The 14,814-nt window shown below is 38.7% G+C and overlaps 1 protein-coding gene across 1 annotated transcript in view; it reads left to right on the forward strand.

Annotated features, from left to right (window-relative positions):
• The window catches only part of Esrrg (estrogen related receptor gamma), a 589,781-nt gene that overhangs the window by 17,157 nt on the left and 557,810 nt on the right, over nt 1-14,814 (forward strand). The window lies entirely within an intron of this gene.

The following is a 14,814-nucleotide window of genomic DNA, read 5'->3' on the forward strand; positions in this document are numbered from 1 at the left end:
TAAATCTTTTGGACATCCATGTACAATTGACAGGTGTGCCCCATACTATGAAATAAAAATGTTCTTGAAAACTTGTAAATAGATTGAAATTGGGTCCAATGAATAATATTGAGAATGAACTCTGGGATATTAAAATGCCAGTAAATCTATGATTTATCATCTTGTGAAATGAAAAAGTACCTTGCATTTATCAGTCTAAGTGTTCCTACTCTTGTTTTGGCTTAAAGTTTAGGTAGAGCTGTAATTAAACACCTTGTTCTGGGAGGATTAATATTTTTCGGCCTTGCCCAAGTTATATGGCCCAGGAAGGTACGCTGTTGCCTCTGTCACTCAGGTTGGGCATACGAAGGACATGGCATAACTCAAAGTGCATAGGGCTTCGTGACATTTCCAAGACCCAATACAAAATTTATTCTTCATTCACTGGAATTTTTAAAGTCTTGGTTATTTTATTCTACCTATTTGTGTTAGCTTTTCATCACTGTGACCAAAATACCTGACAAAAACAACTTAGTGAAGGGCTTATGGTTTTAGAGGTTAAGTCCATGGTCTGCTGTTTCCATTACTCTAGGCCCAAGGTGTGGCAGAGCATCATGGAGCAAAGATGTGATAGAGGAAAGCTGCTCAACTCATGGTGGCCTGCCCTGAAGCAGAGAAAGAAAGAGAGAAGCAAGGGACAAAATATAACTCCCAAAGGCATGCCCCCAGTGATTTTCTTTCACCAATCATGTCCCACCTGCTTACAGTTACCACCCAGTAATCCATTCAAATTATAAATCTGTCAAATGGATGAATCTCTGATTAAGTTACAGCTCTTCATAATCTAGTCATTTCACTTTTGAACATTCCTGCATTAACTAACATGGGCTTTGGGGGGACACCTCATATCCAAACCATAACACTAGTACTCATTTAGTTTCATACATCAAACTAGCAGGAAACTTCAAGCCTGAACACTTTTTACTTTTTCTTCTACAAGGCAAGAAAATACCCCAAATCCATGCAGTGAATCTATTCTATAAATATAAGTGTTCTGTGGTTTTGATATTACTTGAGAATGTCCCCCAAGGGACATGTCTTAAGAGCTTAGTACTAAATGTTGCAGTATTGAGAGGTAGTAGGACCTTTAAGAGGCAAGACCTAGTAAGAAGTTCCCCAACTGGTCCTTTTTCCTCACTCTGGCTTCCTGTATTGCCATGTGATTTCTCTTGCTCATATTCCTGCCATTATGATGCCCTCTGCCATTAGGTCTCCACTAGAGGTGAACTGATGTCAATGACATGCCTTTAACCTCTAGAATGGAGAGTTAAATAAGCCTATGTTTTTATAACCTCAGGCATTTCATTATAGTAACAGAAAACTGATTAATACAGGGTCCCCCTCTTTCAGTCTGAATTCTTCAAGGGAAAAGTAGCAAGAACTTGGTAGATACCTCTAATCAACCACAGTTGATTTGTTAGCCTTCTGGTAATAATTATTTATATTTTTCCAAAATGAAAACTACTCTTTCCCAAGGCTCCCATAGTTTCTTCTTTTTAAGTAGCAATGGTTTTAAAATTTAGGATTTTGTCATTTAAATCAGGTCCAGATATGGATAGGGCTTCCTGGGCATAGTTCTTTGAAGATGGGTTCTCTTAATCTGAAGATAAGTTATCTGCCATCCCCCCCACACACTCCATTTAAGATGGGGGTAGAGACACAACTTCTATAAACATTCCCATTCAGAAAAATGGGAGGTGGGATGGGAAGTTAAAGCAGTTACTGATCCACAGCAATTATCAAAATTGAGCTTGTCACATGGTGCTAGTTCCTTGATGAGAGTCCAGTCTTGCTTCCTTAGAAAATCTCTGGAGTTCTTGTTTCTGTTCTCATATATATATTGATTCCACCTTTGATTCTGTTTTCCTTAAATTGAACAAAAGCTCATGTCTGTAAATAAGTAGGTTTCTCAGCTTCTGTCCTTGTATTAGAAGATTGGGAGTCTGAAGGCTTCATTCTGCACTGTTTTTCAAGACAGGTAACTCTTCTTTCAATACAATTCTCTTAAAGATTTTTATGGATTTCTCATGACTTATTGGCCTCACCTCCATATCTCTTCAATACGTTTTTCTTTATCTCGAGCCCTCTATTAGGCTACTTATAGAAAAAAATACACTTTGGATATTTAGAGGTTTTCTTAATTAACAGTGTTTCTATGAAGCTGGTCTGTGGGACCTTAGAAAGCCCTTTTGTAGTGGAAAGCTTCTGTAGGTCATACCCTCAAGTCTAAGTGAGGTCAACCTTCTTTCCTGACCTTTGTCCATCTATATTGGGAATGAAACCTAGGACTTTGTGCATGTTAGGTGACCACTGTGCTATACTACCCGAACCCTTTCTGAGGTCTTAACAAAGACTTAGGATTTGATCTGTATTAACCATTTCTTGCTTTGAGAATCCTTTTTGAGAGAGACTGGAGGTAAGAAACAGTTTATTTTGATACCCAGTAAATCCTGGATCCTTTGTAATTCCCCTGAATTCTGTTTACATTTTTTTGAACAGTCTTTTTAAAGTTTATCTTTCTCTTCCTGAATTTTATTAAAGGCAGCTACAAGAAACGTTTTCAACATTCTACCTACAGATCTTCTTAGTCATATTCTCAAAATCATTAGATACTCGGTGTCTTCCATTTTCCATGTTACTCTAGGCAAAAATTTTGCTAACTGTTCTGCCTGTGTTTAACTTAGGTGCCTTTTCAACAGCCTCCCCCTATATTTTTCTCTCTATCCTTCAAGTTCTCATTTCCATTAAGCTCTTCAAGCTTTCATTAACCATCTCCTCCAGGTCCTAATAGCTTGTGTCTACCTCTTGGTCCCCAAATCAATGCCGTATTTTTTTTTTAGATTTTCATGACAGAATACCCTTTTGATGACAAATTCTGCTGTACTTTTATACAGCCATGTGAAAATCCCATGAAAACTTAGTGGCTTAAAACAACCATGTTATTTTGCTCATCATTTTGTGGATCAGGAATTTGGGAAGAGCTTGTTGGACATTTCTTCCTTTGGATCTCTTCAGTATTTGCAGGCAGATGTCAGCTAGACAGCACTGTGGTTAAGGTTAGGTCTGAAGGCATGCATGGACTGGAAGTCCAAATGGGTCATTCACATAGCTGACAGTTGATACTGACCATTGTCTGGGAATTGAGAGTGAGGTTTTAGAGTACTGTGTTGAGAAAAAACCATGCGGCATGGACTTCTCATAACATGTGGCTGGATTCCAAGAGGGAATGTCTGGTGAGAGAATATTTCAAAAAACCTGGATAGAAGCTTCAAAATTTCTCTTGAGTTCACCTTGGAAGTCTCAGAATGCCACTTTTACTGAATTCTAATAACTCATATTAAATGGGTGGAGATATTGATTTCTCAATGAGACCAGGAACAAATAATTTGTTGTCATCTTTAGTTTTCCATAGTGACTTTCAGAGACTTCAAAAACTATGCCTCTCTTGAGAAGATTTTGTTGACACGAGAGCCAGTTGTTTAAAAATTGGGAGATGATTCAGGGGACTCTCTGGATCTAGGGGAAGGACTTAAGGAATTTCAGTCCAGAGAACTCTTCTTGCAAAAAGCTTCTGTTCTGAAAAGATTCTCAAGTTTTTGAAATCCTGCAAACGTTTTTCTTTGGCTCATTCATATTGTTCTTCCAGTTTTGAATGCCCTGGACTAATCTATACATACATTTTGAAATTGTGTGAATCCCTGTCAGAATGATCCATTTGTTAACTTCAGCTGAACACTCCACCCTATTTTACAATCTGCAGCAGGACTCAGTGACCTTCAACAGTGGTGTATCAAAAGTCTGACCTTCATTTTGGTGAGCTGGGTGCTGCGGATGGTAAGGCAGTGAAACGGTTTGTCACATCTTGTGTGTGAGGGGATGCTGTAGGTTCCAGAGCTTACAGCAGCCATCGAGGTGTAATGATTCTCAAGGTGTCTGAGTTGAAAGGGGTGTAAGAGAGGGGCCAGGAAATTTCAGTGAGTCTCCTAGGCAGTCAATCTCTCAGCATCTTGAGCTCCAAGTCCCCAGTGACTGATGTCTGTTCTAAGGATGCTTTTCTGTATGGTTCATACTTGGAGCAAACAATACTAAATGAGAACTCTTCTAGAATGACTGGATGTTTGCTTCTAACTCTGAATGACATTCGTAAAAGGATGGGGGTGGAGGCAGGGCTAACCCTCATAGGAAACTAAAGCCAGGAATCACTTGGGTAAAATTCAAGATCACATGCATGCACGGCTTGGAAAGTGAGAAATCATAACTAATATCAAAGTCAGTGACTCCCTGTCATCAATAAGCTAAGTTTGGAGGATGAGATCAAGAAAGAGACAAAGTGAGATTTCTGTATCACAGGGATGGTATCATGGTTTCAATTCACACTGATAAATTGGGAGTGAGGTTTTAGAGTGCTGTGTTGAGAAAAATCCTGAGGTTATGTTTGGAATGGGTATGAAAGGGTACCATGATCGGTTGATACTGTCTGCCATGGATCCAGAGGCTGGATAGGACTGTTACACCAGACCTATTCATGCACTGTGACCATTTTCCCACTAGCCTCTTTGACATTTTTTTGGACTCTTTTCTACTCGTGTTTTTTTTGTTGTTGTTGTTGTTGTTGTTGTTTGTTTTTCTTTCTTAAACTTTGCCTACTTCACCTGTCTACAATCCCCAGATTTTGTCTTGAGTACTGGATGACTTCAGATTTCCTTCCAACTGCGGTATTTGACTCCCTTGGCTAAGACAATGGTTGGGGTAAATGGAGGCAACCTCCCCTCAGGGCAGGAGTGTTTTTGAGGGTAGAGGGAATGTGTGTTTTAAAACAGTACTTAAGTTGACTGAAGTGGATGATGGCACCTGGCAAGAAGTTCCCTCTCCAACCCTGTGAAAAATGGAGAATGTTGACTGTTTCCTCATCTCCTTGGATGGCTTATCTAAAACGTGGGTGCTTCGTCTAGTTTAGTCCAGAACATAAGCAGAGAAGCACATCTAAATATATTCGATTGTAAGGAAACAGAAAAAGGCCTCAAATCTCTTGCCTGAGATTAAGGTGGTCTCTGGATTTATGGCTGTGGGTGTTAAAAAGTGTGTATGGAATAGAACGTAGAGTTTGTAGTCAACTTCCTTGTTTTTCTCAGAGCCTATTTAAAGTGGCTTTGCATAACATCTAAATGGAAGAAAACTTTTATTCCCATTCCATGAAGTCCTCTTGCAATATTCTCTTCACTGGTTTCTACAAATTTAAACCTGAACACTATGGTAGGAAAATCAGCAGATATTCTGCTCTTCTGCATTTGATGTTGTCCCAAAACTACCATATAGATAAAGCCCATCTATCATATAGATAAAGATAGTCTTTTAGGCTATCCTGGTTCATGTTTTTGTATTGATTATCAAACATCATGATTTTAACCGGGACCAATATAGCTTGTTGTAAATCTATTATTATAATGATTTAAAAAATATATATATAAGGCCCATTTGCTTTCATTCAGCAGTTTTATCTTTTATTTTTTGTGGCACTGAGGATCAAACCCAGGGGTATTTTATCACTGATCCACATCCTCGGCCCTTTTTATTTTTTGAGACAGGGATTCACTAAATTGCTTAGGCTGACTGGAACTGGCAATCCTACCACCTTAGCCTCCTGGGTCACTGGGGTTACAGGTGTGCACCACTGCACCTGCTACTTATATTTATTTATCCCCCACCCAACAACTATTTGTTTTTTGTGAGGTTGGGTTAGATGCTGCAGTCTGCAAAGACTTCAGACACTCCTCTATCCTCCATCCTATCCTCAAGGACTATATGAATTTATGGGAATAAGGATAGAGCACTCTCCCCACCCCCACCAAGGGACACCCATAAGTACAAAGTAGAGTTATGGCAGATACCATGAGAGAACTGTAACGAACTATGAAAGTCCAAGTGATGGAGAAGTGATACTTACAAGAGGAGGTGGAAAATGACTACAGGGAAGTAGCATTTAGGAAGAGATTTGAAGGATGAATAGGATTTTGACATGTGGAAATAGTGGATTTTGAAAGAAAATTGGAGGTTGGGATATACTGGCAACTTTATCTGGTCTCTCTTATCTAGGTTAAAAAGTTGTATGGTAAAGGACTAGGAGAAATGGCAGAAAACAGTAGAAAAAACTGCATAAATTTGAGTACCAGTTTAGGGTATTTGTTTGTAATTTGGTAAGTTATGGAGAGAACTGATTTTTTTAAATGTAGCAGTAATATCATCAGAGTCAGTAACGACATGCTTTAAATAGAGTTCATCTCAAATGGGCCACTCTGTTTATGAAGATTTTTATCTATATATGCACATAAATATGTACATATAAATTTTCACAGCCAAAGGAAAAGGTTGTATATTATGGCATCAAATTATATTTTTTTGGCTCTGACTCAGCAGTCATAAAATCTAAGTATTTCCAAGCATAAGAAAGATGGAAAACACTCTTTATAACATCTTAAATAATTGTATGGAGGCCAATCCTACAGCCCTTGCGCATAAGTAGCTCAGATTGAATTTTAGGAGAGTTTTTTGAACATTTCAGCATTAACTTTGGGCATAGAAACAGACCATATATCTAATGGGTAACTTCCTTGTGAACTTTTAGTCCCAACTACCTACAATGAAATGTTCATATATGCATTTAAATGCAACCATTAAGAAGAACTGGAACCCTTTTCTATGTCTGTTGCCTAATAAAACAAACTTTCCAAACTAACCCCGAGGGAGAAAAAGTGCAATATAAGTTTTCGATTCCAAGCAAAAGGACATAACTGGAAATCACACAGGATTCTGTCAGGGAAGCATTGACATTTGATTCATCCATGAATAAATTATGGTTGTAGTTTGAATGCTGGGTAATGCCACTACTAATAAAAATTAATGTAAGCTAAACTGTTTACCCAGGACAGGAAAGTTGGAGTCATGCAGAATGCAGTGAACATTAGAAAGGAATATCTTATAAATATTCTAAGAGAATTAGTAAATACTATTATTTGCTTATCTTTAATTTTTCTAATGTAACATAATAGAATGGCAAATTTCACTAGTTTTTTTTTTTTCCTTCTGAATTTGAAGACTAAGCCAGGTTATTATCAGCCAGAAAATACTGAGAGGAGTCAGAGTTTGAGTTCTGCTGTAATATATCTGCTTAGCTTGCAAAACAGATTAAAATATGGAAAATAATCAGTCTAATCAATATGTCTAGATCTATTAAAATTGTCTTCATCACTCCAGTTTAAATTGTTATTTTTTCCAGATAGATGCAAACAGAAGAGGAGAGATGGAGGACTGACTTTTAAAGCATGATAGGCTTGTAGGTGGTGGTAAGAACATAAAATCAGGCAAAAATCTATTGCGTACACTGAAAGTTTTACAGTGTTGGGCACTTGAGAGTGATAGGAGTGAGTTTGGAAATGCCCACAGCCAAGTAAAGGAGGTTGCCAAGGTCAGAGGCAGTGGGGTTGGATTATGGGAGTGGAAGCAAAATTCAAAGCCAAGTGTCCCCGTGTCAGCAGGATGGCAGGTTAGCCAAACATCTGGTAACAAGAGAGGTGATGTTACCAAGAAGCCTACTATGGGAATTTTGTTTCCCAAAACCCCTCTTGGCTAGTGATGCTCTTTATCCTGGTCAACTTCGTGCTTTTCTTCTTTCGTATCTGAAAGTAAAACTATTGATGTTTTTTTATAAAATTTTTGTGAAATTCACACAAAACACTTTCAGGAATTAGTCATATAATCCCTTAAAAAAAATACTGAGACCAGATCCAGTTTTTGTGTGTGCTGATATGTCTGTCTTTTTCAGCAAGGGGCTACCTGACAGGTCTCCCTGACCGGAACAGGACAACCTAGAGGAGATATGGCCATCATTCTTCCATTCAATTAGAGATTCTCCCCTTTGATTTCAGTTCTATATTGAGAATCCAAGTAGCATTCCTTTCAAAAACAGTGGCGGGGCTGGGGAGATAGCTCAGCTGGTAGAGTGCTTGCCTTGTAAGCACAAGGCCCTGAGTTCGATCCCCAGTACTGCAAAAAAAAAAAACAAAAAAAACAAAAAAAAAACAGTGGCACCCTTGTTTGGAAATTGTTTGAAATCTGTAGCTCAGAGATTATTGTATTCATTATTCTCAGAATTTTAGTATGTGTATATATATATATATATACACACATATATATATATATTTGACTTTGAAAAAAACACATTTTTTTTTTTTATTCATGGCAAATCAAATCTATCATTTTGGTTACCAATTTGGGAATGTTGCATTGACCTTTGACTTCCACCCAGACAACTGAATTCACTGGTCTAATATAGTCATTCTGGTTTGGTTCTTAACATGATTATACAGTTTAAAGGTTTATTTTGTTTCTCTAAAAAGTGACATAGGGTGTAAGTAAGTGAGTATGTTTATTGGTATCTATGTGATGACCTCTAGCATTGCCCCCTAAGAGACTCCAAGGTCACACAACTAACAACTTCATGTGCTTAGAAATGACCAGCTGGAAAAAACTAAAACTTGAGACTAGAGGTGGGTACTAAGATAGGGCAGATGTTAGGTTGATTGTCCACTTTCAGGGTGGAGGAGAAAAATCTAAGCAGAATAGTGTGCAAAATCTGCTACCATGGAGACAGGCTGGTGTTCCTGCAGGAGTCAGCATCAGGAAGTCCAGCAAGTGGTAGGTAGTGCCTTCCCAGCTATCCAGGAAGTCCAGGTGAGACCAGTTGGCAGTGACCCAGATACAGGCTGTGGGCTTTAGAGAGGACTCCCACACAGGGTCAACATTCAGGAGCCAGGTGTGAGCCCCCAGAGCATTCTGACTAAGGCTGGGGAGATAAACAGCTCAATTTGAATGCTGGCCCCACCACTAACTACTGACTCTTGCCAAAATATTTAATCTCTCTAAACTCCAACTTCTACAAAGTCTGTAAAACGAGATAGCACCTACTTTGGAGGATTATTGTGATGTTCAAGTGCTTAGCACATGCCTGAACCACACTAAGAGTATAGCATTTAATAACTGATTTTTTAAGAATTGGCTACTGGGGTTATTTTTAGAGCAAAGTACTGAGGTGATTATAGAAACGGAATTTAGTTATTAGAGTTAGAATATCTGGTCAGCATAAGACCAGAAGAATAATAACCATGATTTAATATTCACCTTCTTGGACTGGAGGCATATTGGCATGAAACTGAATTTGTATGTGAGTCTGATGGGGTCATCTTTAGGAATGAGCAGGTCATGGGCAATAGGGAATAGATAGAATGTTGTACTTTAATAATCCCACTGAATTCACATGGAACATGCTTAACCCATGATCATCCTAAAGCTTTTTCCTATAAGTTAACTCATCATTGAAGTCTTTCCCCAGATTTTTTATTGACTGTGGCATCTTCATCCATAGTAAGAGCTTTATGAATCTGAAATCATACGGTTTATCATATTTTTATTGTGAAATTCAAAATATTGGATAGGAAATATACTATAACTGAGAAAAATGTGACTTCAAAGAGACTATTTTCTTCCAGGTTTCCTTAAGTTTTGAGTGATGGAGACATATCTAGAAACCAAGTTTTCTGAGTCTAGGCTCTAAGACTTTTTTTTCCCTCATCACTATGTTGACTGCATGATGGCTTTCTATTTGTTCTCTCCCATTTCATTTGTGTTTTAAACAATAGCCTATTAGGCTTTTCCCAAATGGTTAAACCCTTACTAGGTACCAGAAATCTAAGCAATTCAGGGTTCATTCCAGCACTGTTTTTAAGAGGCTACAGGAGACACACAATATAGTCTCATCTTCGACCTTGGTCATATTTTATTTTGTTTGAGCCAAAGTTAAGTATATGAAAGAACAGATGTAAGAATTTTTGTGGAGCTTCATAAGGAATAGGTGCTGTGGAAAAAACAGGGCTCTAGAGAACATTTTGAGTATAGAGTCCTATTCTAGAAATAGTTGTAGTGTATTTGTGTTTGATAGCATCCAGGATTAGAGCAAATGATGATTCTTGTCAAAATGATATCAGGTTGCTCCTCTGTTGGGGACCCTCCAATGACTCTGCTCTCTGCTTTCCTCTGGTTTTTCCAGCTCCCGACTCTGTCCTACTTTTGATAATGCCTCAGTCTTTGGAGACTACTTGCAGTTTCTTTTTTTCTTTTTAAATATATTTTAGTTGTAGATGGAAACAATACCTTTATTTAATTAAGTAATTAATTATTAATTTTTATGTGGTGCTGAGGATTGAACCCAGCTCCTCACACATGCCAGGCAAGCACTCTGTCACTTAGTCACGACCCCCAATGCTACTTGCTGTTTCTTGAATAGAGCAAATATGCTGATTCCTCAGGGCCTTTGCACCTGATTTTTCTTCCTGGAGTGTTGGAGAGGTTAAACAACCTTAGGACATGAGGAAGGTGCTTTAGGATTGTGTGGCTGGGAGTAGCATTGGTCATCTGAGTATTCTTGGGAATGCATTCAATCATGTAATTTCCTTTTTAAAATATCCTTTAACTACTGCCCACTGCAGCATGAAGTCCAGACACCTCAAGCCAACTGGGAAGCCCTCTCTTTCCCCTTTCTCTGCTTCATACTTCATATCGTAGTAGCACTAATGGGGGTGCCACTTCTGACCACAGGAGGAAGATGCTTTAGCTCCTATACATTCCATCAGTTCCCCATTTCCTCCAACAAGCTCCAATAAACACGTAATAAAGACCATGTCCTTATGTGTTAACCAAGTATCCCTGATCGACATGACTAAAATTAATGTGCACATGGGTGTGTGTATTTGTTGGTGTGAGAGGTAGAGTAAGATAGGAGAAGGATCTGAGATCAGTTTTCCCCTTTGACATGGAATGGCATGGAATTATTGACATGGAGTTTCTTACAGTCTCCTACTCACAACAGTCTCTGTGTTTGTACTTCCCCTCCACCTCCAAGCCTCTTTCTCTTTTTCCTCCTCCTCATCTCTCCACCCTCAGCTGCCTGGCTGACTCTCTAGGTCTCTGATCTTGTCCTGAGTGGTCTTTGACTCCCATCATCTCACCCCATGTTGCATTAGAGGCCCTTTCCTGGGTACCTCTACAGGACCCATATAACAGTAGAAATTATCTATTTATGTGCCTGTTTCCCCAAACTGTAAGGGATTCTTATGGGCCAAGGCCATGTTAGATTTATCTTGAATGTGTGAATGGTGGATTAGAAAAACATTGCTTTGAATATAGTTGGTCTTCAATAACTATTTGTTAAAGAAAAAATAAAAGACAAGGACTGAGTTTTGGGAAGGTTATTCTGAAATCTGAGGGTGAAGCAGTTGGGGAAAATTTTAACTTGGAGATATAGAGAAGACCTGGGAGGTAGTTTCATTAGGTCAGATAGTTCACAGTGGAGACCTGAACTGGATAAATGGCAGCTCATACTCTGGGTTGAATTTCCTAGTCTGTAAAAGTGGTGTTTTTGTTTTGTTTTATACTAGGAATTGAACTTAGGGGAGCTTTACCACTGAGCTACATCTCCAGACCTTTTTATGTTTTGAGATAGGGTCTTGGTGAGTTGTGTAGGGCCTTGCCAAATTGCTGAAGCTGGCCTCGAACTTGCAATCCTCCTGCCTCAGCCTTTTGAGTCATTGGGATTACAGGCATGTGCCACCACACCCAGCAAAAGTGGGATTTTAACAGCATTTACATCAGAGGATTTCTATGAGAATATGTCATGTTGAGAATGCAATACATTTTAATTATTATTACTTGAAAAATCTTAACAGTGCTGTGTAGTTGTGAAGACAATGCTCTGGGGCCATTACTGACAGAATTGACTGCAGGTTTCCAGAGTTATTTGCTGATTAGACCTCTGCATATTTCCTAATTTCTTTTCACCTAAGTTTTAAAATCTTTATAATGGAAATAACAAATAGCACCTAAATCATAAGATTATTGTAAGATTTATATGAGCTAATGCATGTACTATGTTTTGACTTGGCATGTAGTAGTTTAATAAATGTTGTTTCAACATACACACACATGAATGGAAAGAAAAGTTGTTAAAGTAGAATCAACATGATGTTGTTGATGCACATGGGTGTGTGTATTTGTTGCTGTGAGAGGTAGAGTAAGATAGGAGAAGGAATCTGAGATCAATTTTGTTTCAGAACTGAATCACCCTACTATATGATACCTTGAACTAAGATCGGGAACTGAGAAGCTAGAAGATTTTGGAAAGTTGGGCCAATAATTAATTGAATTTTGTATCCAGTCAGTTTGAAATGTTAGTGAGCATCTATGTATTAATATTAAGGAAGGAAGGGAATTTCAGATCTAGAATTTGAGTTAAGGAACATTAGCACATAAGTATCAAAAGTGATAATAGCTAATATGTATTGAAACCTTTGAGCACTGTTCTAAACATTGTATATACATTATCTCAATCCACTCAGCATCCTGAGGAGGTAGGTACTATCAGTAGATACATTTCACAGATAAGGAAACTGAGACACAGAGCAGATGAGTAACTTGCCCCAGGTCACTTGACTGAATAATGAGTAAGGGTTTGACTTCAGGCAATTTTATTCTAGAGCTTCCACTCCGTTCTGGGACTGTCTCCAAATAAAAGGTTGAAGCTATGAGATTGACCCAGACAGCATCCAAGAGAGGGTGTGTCCAATGGGGGTATGATTTTGAGCTTAGCCATCAAGACTTGAGAAAAGGTTCCCCTTTATAAAACCAAGAGCAAGAGTTCCGTAGGTGATGTGTGACAAATGAGCGGGTATTAGAAGTTTAGACTTTGAGGTCATTAACTATTCTAACTGGCTCAGGATGGTGTTGAGACACCAAACCCAGGCATTCTAGCCCATAGTCCACAACAAAAACTGGATATCAGGGATCATTCAAAACAAACTCCCACTTTTCAGCCCTGACTCTACTACTGAAAAAAAAAAAAAAAAAAAAAAAAAAGTGTATTGGGGTCAGTCTGGTATGCTGTGTCTCTAATACATACCTTGGAGAATCAATGGGCGGCCGGCTTGAGACCCACAACACTGACCAACCCAGTTTGCTGGGAATTGAAATGTGGTATTTTCGTTATATAAAGTTCAGCCATAAAGAAATGATATTGCTTTTCTGTATGAGTCCTAAACCAGCTATGAAGGTGATTTTAAAAGAGAAATTCCCAAAATGTTTAGAGCAATCACAGGATCACTGAGGTAATTACATAGCCTCCCCAAGTGACTATTTCAAAGGGAAATGCTAGTTTGGATGTGTAGTTTCTAGTGTATTTAATAAATACCACTTTTATTACTAAAAGAACTTCCTTCATAAATGTGGTTTTTCTGGATAAAAAGGGAAACGTAGAGGAACGGAACATTCATCCAGCATTATTACTATGTATTCTCCATTTCATTGTTACTCTCTGTGTTTGGAGTGGACTCGGTCAATTGGGTCATTTTCTGAGCCCGATGGACCATCATCATCCCTGCTTATATTTGAATTGTTCACAGCACTTTGACCTTTACAAAAAAGAACTCTACACGGACGCAAAGAGTTGTTATTATATATCAGAGCCCATGTGAAAGGGAGGGGAGGCCCCAACTCACTCCTGTGTTACAGGCTGACTTCCATTAGAATTCTACAGAACACTTTTCCAGAATATGATTTGACCCTATGGAGATCTGAATCCACATTTTTTATGCCAGGGATCTGCTAAATTTTTATATATCAGCTTGGTCTGGTTTTGGTGGATAGATGGTAGTTTCCTGGGCTGATATATAGTAGGTCTCTGTGCAATTCATGACTGACCACATTTCTGTGAGGTTTCACATCTGCTGTTGGAAACAGCCATTCTAGACGCTTTCTCTCATAATAATTACGCAGAAAATTAAAAGGATCAATTCAAATTTAACAATCATTTTGCTTAACCAGTGTTTTGCTCTGCTTACAGATCGAATTGCTTTCTCACTTCATTAGATCATTGTGAGGGATAACTAGAACTGGAAAACAAAGGTGCTTTTAAAGGGGATCTAATTATGGAACTATTGCCGTCATTTGATTTTTTCCCATGGTGCCTTTCTCTTTGGTTAATCACTCATTTTTTTACCACACATTTACTGAACACCTGTTCTATGACAGTTACTTTTCTAGGTACAGGAGATAATACTGCGAGAAAAAAAAGTCAATGTTTTGGTCAGCATTTTCATTGCTGTGACCAAAAGTTCTGATAAGAACAATATAGAGAAAAAGTTTATTTTAGCTTATGGTTTCAGAGATGCAGTTCATGGTTGGCCAACCCTCTAGCTGTGGACCCAGGTGAGGCAGAACATCATGGTAGAAGGGTTTGGCAAAGGAAAGCTGCTCAGGATATGGCAGTCGGGAAGCAGAGAGTGGCCTGCTCATCGAGGGACATAATATAAACCCCCAGAGGTAGGCACCCCAGCTGCCCCACTCCCTCCAGTGAGCCACTTCCTGCAGTCACACCCTACCTGCCTATAGTCACCACCTAGTTAATCCACGCAGATGGATTAATCTACTGATCAGGTCAGAGTGCTCATGATTTAAACATTTCACCCTGAATGTTCTTGCACAGTCTTACGAGCTTTTGGGGGACACCTCATAGCTAAACCATAACAGCCAGAAAATGCTCTGCTCCCATGGAGCTTGCAGACATAGAGGGTGAGGAAGACAATTCATGGAATAAATAAGTAATTTATCAAGTATTTGAAGGTGTTGAGGGCAAAGGGGAAAATTAAAGCAGGTGAGTAGGAGGGGAGCACTGGG

This window comes from Sciurus carolinensis, chromosome 12, assembly GCF_902686445.1.
Source record: "Sciurus carolinensis chromosome 12, mSciCar1.2, whole genome shotgun sequence".
Classification (NCBI taxonomy): Eukaryota; Metazoa; Chordata; class Mammalia; order Rodentia; family Sciuridae; genus Sciurus; species Sciurus carolinensis.